This window comes from Anas acuta, chromosome 22, assembly GCF_963932015.1.
Source record: "Anas acuta chromosome 22, bAnaAcu1.1, whole genome shotgun sequence".
NCBI classification, from domain to species: domain Eukaryota; kingdom Metazoa; phylum Chordata; class Aves; order Anseriformes; family Anatidae; genus Anas; species Anas acuta.
Genome location: NC_089000.1, coordinates 7652705 through 7663684, shown reverse-complemented (window position 1 = coordinate 7663684; position 10980 = coordinate 7652705). Strand labels below are relative to the sequence as shown.

At 46.2% G+C, this 10980-nt stretch overlaps 1 long non-coding RNA gene across 4 annotated transcripts in view; it reads left to right on the top strand.

Annotated features, from left to right (window-relative positions):
* The window catches only part of LOC137843366 (uncharacterized), a 109087-nt gene that overhangs the window by 48290 nt on the left and 49817 nt on the right, over window positions 1–10980 (top strand). The gene's annotated exons all lie outside the window — the stretch shown is intronic.

The following is a 10980-nucleotide window of genomic DNA, read 5'->3' as shown; positions in this document are numbered from 1 at the left end:
ACTGAGTGGTGTGCAAGTTGCTTCCAGCCACGTTTTGCCTTGTAGATGTAACGAATATGGAGGATACTAGCATCCTCCATTCATCATTTCTAGCGTAAAGATTCCCAGTTTAGTTAACAATACAGCGTGTTCACTGCATGGGTGTTGTGAGGGATGCTGCTGTGATCTTGATGTACAAGGCTGGCCAGAAAGGTGGCAGTAACTTGAAGCGATGGTTTTATTTGCTGAGGGTCAAATACCAGGTGTTACAAATACAGCCAATTTTATGTTACACATCAAACTTAATCTCAGGTTCCTAACTGCAGTCATCAAAGGAATAAGGGCAAGAGCGTCTAGAGGAGCTCAAAGATGATTTGAGAAGAGGGTATTTTTCTGGTGGACCGTGCTCTGGTATGATACGTGAGGTGTATGAGTAGAGGCTGGTGTGAAAACCCCTCAGTATGGGTGGCAGAACCAGCGATGCAACAGCTCCCAGTCCTGGCTCCTAATGTTTCTCCCAAGTCACCAGACAATTTGTTGCTTGTCCTTTGGAGCAGATACGACAAGTTCTGTTTCTAAGATCATAAAAAAAGTGAGAAAAGGAAAAAAAAAAAAGTACAGAGATGTTTATCTAAACATTCATTAAATATTAAGTATGCCACACATTCATTAAATATTAAGTATAATACAATAGCTCCTCATAATGTCTCGACTAGTGATTAATTTTTAAAGGGAGGCGAGTGGGAAGCGAGTAAAGACACCACAACAAGTGGCTTTGTAAAGCTGGAGATCCTCTAACATATATGTGCAGTAACCCTTTTCAAGGATGTGTCTGAGAAATCTTGCACTTCTTTCAAGGGTTCTCAGTGCCTGCAGGGCTTGTAATGGGTTCCTCCCCTTCAGGCTTTTAAATGTGAGACATAGCTTGGTCTGAAAGTGAGAAACCAGAAATACTTGCATTTGGTACACAAGATTGGGTTTAGAAAATGAACTTTCTTTGATAGTATTGTAATGGGTTGGGGCACTAGCAACATTTAAAAAAAAAAGGTATTTGATTTACTTGACTGACATTCTTCACGCTAGGCTCTACGTTGGTTGGAGAGCAAACCCCAAATTCTGCTCTCGTTTAACCTGGTGTAAGCATAGGGTAGGGAATGAAGATGGGTTGTACTAAATTATACAGGCTGGGCGACTGAATGCCCACAGGACTGAAGTCAAGAAGCTCTCTGCTGATGTACTAAGCTGTTAAGCCACACGATGAAATTTCATCCCTGTACGTATTTAGTTCCACACCCACAGTCTGACAGGAGCATTAGGCTGCTGGTAACTCTGCTGTCAAACAAAGTTAGGATATTCTTCTCTCGTGAAGGAAATCTGCACCCCGGCATTGTATCCCGTGACCGCAGCTGCTGCTATTCCTTTGAGTTAGACCAGCAGCTTCCAAACGGAGACCTCTAAGCTTTGCTATTGAGAGATCTTCTTCCTAATGTTGTCTGGAAGAAAAATGTATATAAAACCTCTCTTTTCAGGTTGTTCAAATACTCAGTTAGCCTTATATATGTTTCTGTTTATATGATACGATAGCCTGCTGTTCTGTCAAATCTTTCTGAACCCCAGATAATCACAGAAGTATAACACATCCTAGGAAAACTGTAAGGTGATTAAATCAGTGATTGTGAAGAGCTCTGGGAAGTGTGAGTGAAAGGTGGCATGGGTCAGAGAAGTTGTAGTCTTGTTGTTTTATGGTCCAACCCTGTTACTCTGGATCTGGATGATTTTTTGTAAAATTTACTCCTTTATTCAAGCTTATTAGTAAGGCCTTGAAGAAGTGACTATCCTGAATCTTTTGGCTTTGCAATGTTTATATATGTGTGTATATATATATTAATATATTAGATATCCTAGAATTGGCTGTGACTGCATACTTTTATATGCTCAGAAAGCAGCATGCTGCCTTTATGCACTGGGTTATTTTCATCTGTTTACCCCAACGAGAATGACAACATGAAGGATTGCAGGGCTCCCTGATGAACAGCAGGATTAAGATGCACTTGAGCAAGATTACAAGAAAAAAGTTGTCGCTCTACTAGAGAAAGAAATAATCCTTTTGTTTATATTCCAGAGATTAAAGCTCAAAACCCCCAAAGGTCACCACACACATGCTTTGCTCTCAGTTATTGTCTCTGATTTAACTGCGGGATTCAGCATTTGTGTCCAGTGAGGAAGCCATCAGAATAAGCTGGAGCAGAGTCCTGAATGTGGCGAGCAAGCAGCATGTCCTCCCCGGGCGTGCATCCTTCCAGCATGTCCTTCTTAATGGCCACTATCAAATTTTGTTTCTGTGGTATGCTGTTTACCATGCTTATTTAGAACACAAGCTTTTGAGGCTAAGGATACTGCCTGCTACGATGAGTATGATGGGCTGGATCTCTTCAGGGATCTGCCAGCACTGATAAAACATGAGGAATAACACAGTGAGGGATAAAAAAGGATGCTGTTACAGCATCTTGGTAGATATGCTGCCAACTCAAATTAAACAGGTGGTGCTAAGCAGCCCACTTTATTTCTCCTTTGTTAGTGTTGAAATGTACTGCTTTTATTTCCCCTTGTTCCTTCCCTGCTTTACAGAGAAACGGGGATCAGAGCGCATTGTTAAGGGATAACTTATTTGGCTGCGCTAAGTTTCCAAATCATATTGGTTGGAACTAAGTTTATCAACCAGGCATGGAAACATTAATCACCCAGAAAAATAACACACAGTGAAATGACTTTTCAAAATGTCGTTGGTATAATTATCATCTTGGCCATTACATTAAATGCCACCATTTATAACTGTTATGTTTAAGTATGCAAACAGTAATTAACTTGGTAATGAACTGAGGACCCCTGTGCCTCTCTTCCCTCAGCTAATTTGCATGTTAATTATCATTAGCAACCAGGGAAACAAGTTATAAACAGCTTAATTAGCAGCTTAATCATTTTTACAAGAAAACGCGCTGCACTTTGATACATGAGCAAGAGTTAGATTAATGAAGTCAGATGAGCGTGTTTTTTCAGCGCTGTTCCCTGCTGCAGCCTTGCACTTGTGCTCAGGCCCACGGACATGTGCATGCTCACGTTTTGGGGCTCTGTACCTCGTTTTACAAGCAGTGTTTCCACAGCAGGATCTATCAGCGTTTTGGGAGGAACTGCTTTCCTCTTCCATTCCTGGAAGCATGTAGTTGGGTTAAACGGGCACCACAAAAGCTTCTGCTCCAGCATGCTCAACCACAATGCCGTGAGGCTGGTTCTCATCACACTCCTCGCTCAGCCCTGCTGTTTCCAGGTCCTTTTTGCTATGATTTGACCTGTTCCCCTTGTTTTCAGTGCAGTGGGTGCCTGGCCACGCAGTGCTGTGCTGGCACTGCCCTGAACACCACTATCACCCCGTCCTGCTGCATGCGCTGCAGCCCCCGCTGTGCGTGGTTGGGAGCAGGCGCTGGGCTTGGTGCTGGGGAGCCCTGTGGGGCTTTTGTGCTTGGGCTGAGCTTGGCTTCCTCACCAGCACGGTGAATGTCTTCAGCAGTTCTGAATTTATAGATAAAATTATTTGCTGTTTGTTTTCCTTTTTTTAATTATTTTTATTTTTTAAATAACATTCAGAAGTAAAACGGAGAGCTGGAAATGCATCTTGTTGTGACAGAGGAGATAATAATTAAAGAGATGAAAACTGTAATAGGGAGGAGAAAAGCTGCCCACTATGTCTGACAGCAGCCATGTGGTATAAACAGGCACTGATCTGTGTGAAGTTTGGATTTCTGTGCATGTACTGAAATCCTTTATGGGTAAAATAGCCAGATGAGACTCCCTCTCTTGCTTATACAAAGGATAAAATGTCATTGTGGGAATTATTCCACATCAGTTTGCCAAGAGCACTCCTCATTTGATAAAGAATCAATCATCTGATAAAAGCCAGTAGAAATTTTGTCATAAAAGGAGAAGACCTTGTCTAAGGGGATTGTGGAATGGCTGTCAGCAGAGATTTTGGGAACGGGTTACAAGAACACCTGCAAAGGATGGCCTGGGTATTGATCCTGCTACAGGATGGCGGGTAGACCTGAGCTCTGAAGCCAGGCAGTTTTCTGTGATGTGGCTGGAGAAAATCGGTGATGCTTGATAGGGAAATGTGCAATGTGATAAAACTCACTTCTCTGTATGGTTGATCCAAGTTCAGGCTGGCTTCCTTTATTCCACAGGAACCAAGGGATTATCTTAATCGTAATTAAGATGGTTATGTTGCATAAAGCAATAGCAGCTTGTACAAAATTAAAGGGTGTTACAACATCGGTGCTACTCGCTATTGGCAGTGCAATTCCCATCCCCGTGCTCTGACAAGCCGGTACCAGCAGAGGATGCCAGCGCACCGTTAGTTAGGGGAACAACTGTCAGCCAGAACTTGAGTTCCTCAGTTTTTTAGTTGCTGGGCGAGCACAAAAGGAGGAAGCTGCTGCCTTGTGAGGCTCCTGAGTTCAGCTCGCAGAACTTTCCCCGGGCAGCTGGTCACAAAATCCTGTACAGACAGAGGGAAGGAGTTAGTGGTGGGGACTTTGGGCAGTCAGCTGCCTGCTGCTAGAGGTGCTCTGCACAGGGCAGGGCTCACCTGGGAAGGGGAAGGCTTGTGTTAAGTGTTCACTAATTTACCTAATATCTCAGTAGACGGGTTTTGCTCGGGTACCTCGGGAAGCACTGTCCCGTGCTTCACAAATGCACACGCATGAGACAACCATCCGGGTACTATCACAGCAGAAGGGTATGGCTGGGAGACGTCAATCCTTGTAGGTTCGCTTCTGTGAACTTACCAAAGACCAGACAGTAAACGCTGAAAGGGGAATAAATCATTGCACGAGCACAGAAGTGGCAAGCCAGCCCCATGGCCCGGCAGAGCTCAGGCAGGGCCCAGGCCGGGAAGCACAGCTGATTTACACCAGCTGAGGATCCAGCCTGGTTTATCTCCTCTGCCACCGACCCCCATCGTTTCCTCACGAGGGGCACTGCCCCGTGGAATGGCAACCAGCAAAGAGAGCTTCCTGTGCTATGTTCCATAAATTCTTTATCAGCTCGTGTAATCAGATAGCATAGCTGGATGTTGACTTTGTTACGGTACCTGGAGCAAATCTCTATATGTTAATTTAAAGCCATAAAACTACAGCTTAGGGTTTCAGCATCCTAATTGAAACTTCCTCTTCTTGGAGGCATTCACGCTACAGCAGAATAATAATCATCATAAAAACGCAAGATGCAGATAAAATGAAAGTGCATTGTTTCAAGTAACCCATAAATGCCAGGAAAGCTCTGACACCTGATGCCGAGTGTGCCGCAGCGTTGAAGGATCTCCACTGGACTTTCTGCTCTTTTACCAGCAGTCTGGTAGAAGCTCCACACTGTCATTGTGGGGTACTTAGGAGCAGAGATAAAATGGATGGGATTGGTAGAAGAATCTCATTGATTTTCCCTGTGGTGGGTCTGAATGCCAGGGTCCTGTCTCCAAAAGACCTTCAAGGAGTACAGGAGCTTGTGCTGAGAAGTGCTGCAGCAAGGATAAGATGGCACCAGGCTGCTGGCTGGGCTGTGCACTAAATGCTGTCACAGATCAAAGGGAAAACTAAATTATAGATTGATACGTGCTTTAGTTCATAAGTTATTAAGCACCAGGTAGCAGGTTAGATTAATATTGTGCCTGGAGGTTTCTTTTTTTCCCCTTCATTCCCTTTTTTTTCTTCTTTTCTCTTTCTCTCTCTCTCTCTTTTTTTTTTTCTTGAATAGGAGAAAACAAAATATTTTTCTAATTAAGTAAATCTACAGTGCCTGCTAATGGGGCCCGTCTGTGTGCTTGTCACAGGGCACAGGGAGAACTGGAATAATGATTTTATTTTTTCATTAAATAGAATTATAGGCAGTTACTCAAAGCAACTGTGAGTCTAATTGAAAGAAAACCATTTCTTCTTAATTTACTTTCACGGTTCTGGATGATAAAAGAGTGTGTTCGCTGGAAAATTAAATAAAAAACACAACATGAGGAAGCTTGGAATAATGTTGCTCAGGCACAGGTGGGCAGGGAGAGCCCAGTGGTGTTCCTGGCGAGCTCGGAGCCTCCTCGAACCCCCTGTGCTTCTCATCTCCGGGCCCTTCCCAAGCTCTTCTCCCTCTCATTTTGGGGCATCCCTTTGTGCCCCGGTTCTGTCATCCACCCTGTAACTGCTTCAAGGTGCCTCCTGCAGGGCTGTGCTCCTCCTCCCCATCCCTCTCCAAGCGCGGATCCAAGCTGCATCACCAAACCACGGCACCGCACGTGGGTATGGGAGAAGCAAGGCACAAAATACAGCGTGGGGGTGCATATAGGGCTCCCCAGGGATTGCTCCTGATGCAGTGGGGGAGATGAAGTGTTCCCAAGGGCATGCACATGGAAAGAGGGCACAAAGCTGCCATCCGAGCAGGGCCTGGGGCTCTGCATTGCCCTCCACAGGTGCGCTGCTCCGGCCCCTCCTGGCCACCCTTCTGCTAGGGCTGTGCTGGGCAGCTGAGGTTTGACCTGATTTTTTTGTCAGGCCCCAGCAATCTTTAGGTCCCACACGGGCGTGTGAGGGGTTAAGAAAATGGGAACTGATTAATTCCGTGGCGAGGGTCCTTATCTGGCTCCGGTGCTGCCTCGGAATGGCCACATCTGGTAGGGTCACAGCGTGGAGGACTGGCTGCAGCACCGAGGCAAGGGTCTGTTTCCACTAACCATTTCTGCTACTTCTTACACTAAGTACTTCCTAAAAAAGGCACAGGATAATGTTTCACTGTGGCTGCTGTTAGATTTACGGGGATACCATTTGCTCTGACTCTTGGATTCACTCAGCCCGGGACAAGATTAAAACCAACTCCTCAATTTCCTTTTTTTCTTTAGGAAATTAATTGTGGCTTTTCTGCTAATGAAAGTCCAGAGACACGAGCTTAGTCAGGCTCTGTGCTTGTTTGATATATCTTCAAGGTGCACCTGAAGGAAACAAGAAGCTCAGGCATCTATTGGCAGCCAACACTCAGTCTTTACCCTAAAATCTTTGTCATCCCAGTTTCATCTCCATTTCTCCATGTTGCGTAATAGAAACCAAAGGAGTAATTTCAAAAGAGCTTTGGAAGCTTCTCTTCTCCTTCTAGTGAAATCCTTCTGAGAAATGCTTTTGAAACCAGCTGTATTTAAAGGAGCTTCTTGCAAACTGCTCTGCTGCTGCTGATGCTGGAGGGAAGAAGTTTCCTGTAGCCCTCCAATGTGCTGTGGTGGGATGGGACTGGGGAGCCAGGCAGGGTGACTGGGAGCACTGGGACAAGATACCTGTATTTTCTCATCAGTGGACTCATTTGAGAATTTTCTGACAAGAAGGGTTTTCACTGGAAAATGCTGGTTCAGCCAAAATTAGTTTTCTTCCATCTCATTCCCGGCAAACACTAGCTTCTTTGTTCCTCCTGCTGCTGGAGAACCTGGGCCTCTGGGATCGGTGGTCCCAGCGCTGTCCCAGCTCAGCCCTATCAGCTCCTCCCTCCGGAAAATAGGAAGCCTTCCAGGCCAGCTGGAGAGCTGGACACCACGAAAATCCCCGTGGAGGCCAGCGAGCTGTGACTCCAGGATTCAGCTGAACCCTGGCTCCTGCTGGGTTTGCAGAGGATGTGCCAAAGGAAGGTTGTTGAGGTTTTCTGTTTGTTTTTCATCTGTATCTGCACTGATGGGCTCGGTTAAAGAGAATCCCTGGTCAATGGATGCTCTTCTTTACTGGCAGCTAACGCACTGGGAGGGATGGCCAGGCCCTTTAGTTTGGTTTTAGGTCTGGAAACATGCTCCAGCTCCATTTGGTTGGATGAATAAAAGCAAAGAGAAAATATTGCTGAACGCCCATTCTTACTAACGAGGAGCCTTCCCCCCTTCCGAACATCCTGCTCAAGGGCTCTGACAAGTAAACAGCATCCCGTGAGCCACCTGATAAATGCTTCTTTCAAAATAAAGATTTTTTCCAAACTCTCTAATACCTTCCTAATCTGAAGTACAATTTTTCTCCTGTATAATCACTATATTAAAATTTAATGCCAAGTATTAATATAGCATATTTAATGGCAACCTGCATATTATTCTGAGCATAGCTGCCTTGCAAAAGAGCTCTGTGAGCTCGAGCAGGAGAGTATTTAACCCTTCCCAGGCACTCGGTGGGTAGCAAAGGCACCTGGAGTTTGCTGCTGCCACACAGAGCAAACCTGGGCGCTGGGAAGCATGGTGGCAGGTTGCAGGCAGCGAACACATCCTCCTCATTTGTCTGCTGGGACAACTTCTGTTTAAAAAATGCTTCTTCTGAGTCTGTTCTAGCAGGTAAATTTGGACTGGAAAGATGGAGAAAGCATTAGGAAGGGAAGGCTGTTACTTAGGTGTGTGTGTGTTTAAATAGCAGGGTGTAGGAGGAACGAGGAGAGGAAGCCAGACCATTCCGAACAAGAGAGCTGGAGGAGAAGGAAATGAAGCTTGAGCTTGTTTTCTCAGCATGGTGAATAACTCTTTTTGGCCTTTTACCTGTATCATGCCTCGCTGGGAGTGTGGTGCTGTGCATGGAACCCCGCAAAGCACAGAAGGATGCTTTGCTGCCCCTCTTGCCTGCCGCATCTCCCTGAGCTGCTCAGAGGGCAGAGGATGCAGGTCCTGGGCTCTGTGCTTCCTGGGGGTGCTGCAGCCCCTGCACAGAAAGCTCCTGCACTCAGCTCTGTTCAACCCCAGGACCAAAGTGCCTCCTTCTTATCCCAAGCCCGTGGGGCAGGTGTTGACCCGTTAAGTTTCACTGCTGTGTCTAGGAAATCTGGATACCTGCCTTTTGGAGCCTGATATTTTGTGGTACTGGAGCATCAAACATAGCGTAATTACCAGACAAGAAGCCTTGAAAAGTGGGCTGTGCCACAGGACGATCAGGCTGGCTTCTAAATGCAAGTTTCCTGTTGGAAGTCATGGTTTTATGTTTTGGCTTTGAAAGGCGTGCATCTTCTGGTGTTTTAGCTTTTGTCTGTAATACGGGAGGCACGGTGGCACATAAACACAGGCGTGCAAAAGCAGCAGCTCAGTGCAAAACGCCGAAACTCCTGACAAAAACCGGTGTGGTTGACACAGCTGTAAAACCTCAGGTCCACTTAGAGGAAAGAACAGAGGAAACAAGTATCCCCGAGCAGGACTGGGTCTGCTGGTGCCCCGGCCCTTTTGCCTTATGGCTTTATGTGAGAGCGGTCTGAGGAGGCGAAAGCAGCAGGAGCTGCTCCTTTTATAATGTTTTCTTAAATAGAATCACCGAGTAAAATATTCTCACCTGGAAAGAAGTCTGTGCTGAGGTGGAGGGAGGGGGAAGAAATTAGAAAAAGAAAATAAAGAAATAGGCAGTGGGTGGCAAAAGGGGGAGAGGTACACAGTGGTGAGTGTGAAGGATGACTTGGAAAGTAGAGGGATGCTATTGAGGAACAGCACTAGGAAGGAAAAGGGGGGCTGAGGGGAAAAGCAGGAGACATGGTAAGTTAAGTAAATTCACATTTATTTCTGCAAGAATTTGCTTCAAACGCTCTTCCTGCCCTCGCTGAACATTTGCTGTTTGGACGCTCTCCACTCCGGGGAGGAACAAAACGGCTCTGTTAGAGCACCAGCGGCGGAGGTGAATGCCAGGTCAGCGGCAAGCGGCTGTGCTGGGCTCTGCCGTGCTCCACCTGGGGCACCGCCGTGCACGGGGCTGAGCTGGGGCCGAAGCCCCCCAGGCCCTCCCCTGGGTCCACCCCGTGCCCACGGTCTGGTGCTGGAAGCCAAACTCCGCTGCGAATTATTAGGCATCTCCCCAAACCTCTCGGCTTTTAGGGTAGCTGGCTGTGATCCCTGGGGAGCAGTGGTCATGGTAAGGTTTATTAGCATCGTCTTGACAGTGTTTAACTGCGTAATGGACAAGCTAGACCATACAGCTGTAACCCTATCCTGCGCTGCCAGTCAGATGTGTTCAGCAAGCGATGGTCCCTGTTTAAATTAGGGCCTTGAATATCAGTGCAAATGAAAGAGTTTTCATCGCCGAGGAGGACAGAATTATTTTTACCCTTAGCTAACCTCGCTGCTGCCTGCGCACCAGATAGCAGAGACGTTGCAGCTTATTGGGACTACAACCAACCTATTGTTTTGGGCCAGCGTGAGCCGAAGCGAACAATTGGAGACATTGTCAAGGATCTGATGCTGAAGGTTTTTAAATGCATGTTCTGCTGTGAAGGCGTAGGGCATCTGCAGTGTGACTGTCTGGAGACGTTGCTGTACGGTCGGGGAGGCTCCTTTACGCACAAATCCCACTTGTAATGAGGACATCCCATTTCCTAGGCAGTCCTACATGACTTCAGCTTTCATTGCTGTACGTCTAGGGGCTCCTCTCGACAAAAATTGTAACTCTTTAATGATCATAATCTGTTATTTCTTATCTCCTGTGTTCTCCAGTCGTGGCTGTACTTGCAGTTGCTGTTCACACCTCCCATAGGTGAGGGATGTTGGCACAGGACAGCTGTCCGTGCATAAACTGCCCTTCTAATTAAAACTGGCGTAATTCAGCTTGGCCAGCCTAGTTCAGCCCTCATTTATAAGCGTAAGGTCTCCCTTGCTTCCAAAGTATGGTGCATAATGGTATTTAAGAGAAGAGCTGATTCACTTCTTATGTCCATTAAAACATCTCATTTCATTGAAATGCATCATTTAGTCCTTTATGCACGAGATCTCTCACTTTAAAGAAAGGTTAGAAGTTTAATTTGAAGTTCCCTGCAGAATTTCTTTGGCTTCCACGCCCACAGAGGAAGGCCCTTCAGACGAACACTGAATTGCATTCGGAGTGTACCTTTTTTCTTGCTTTCAGGGAATACCTTCCCTGCCACGTGAGCTAGAAGGGGACGTTTTGTGTAGACCAGCGTGTCTGGCTGATGGTCTGACAATTGAGCAAACCTAAT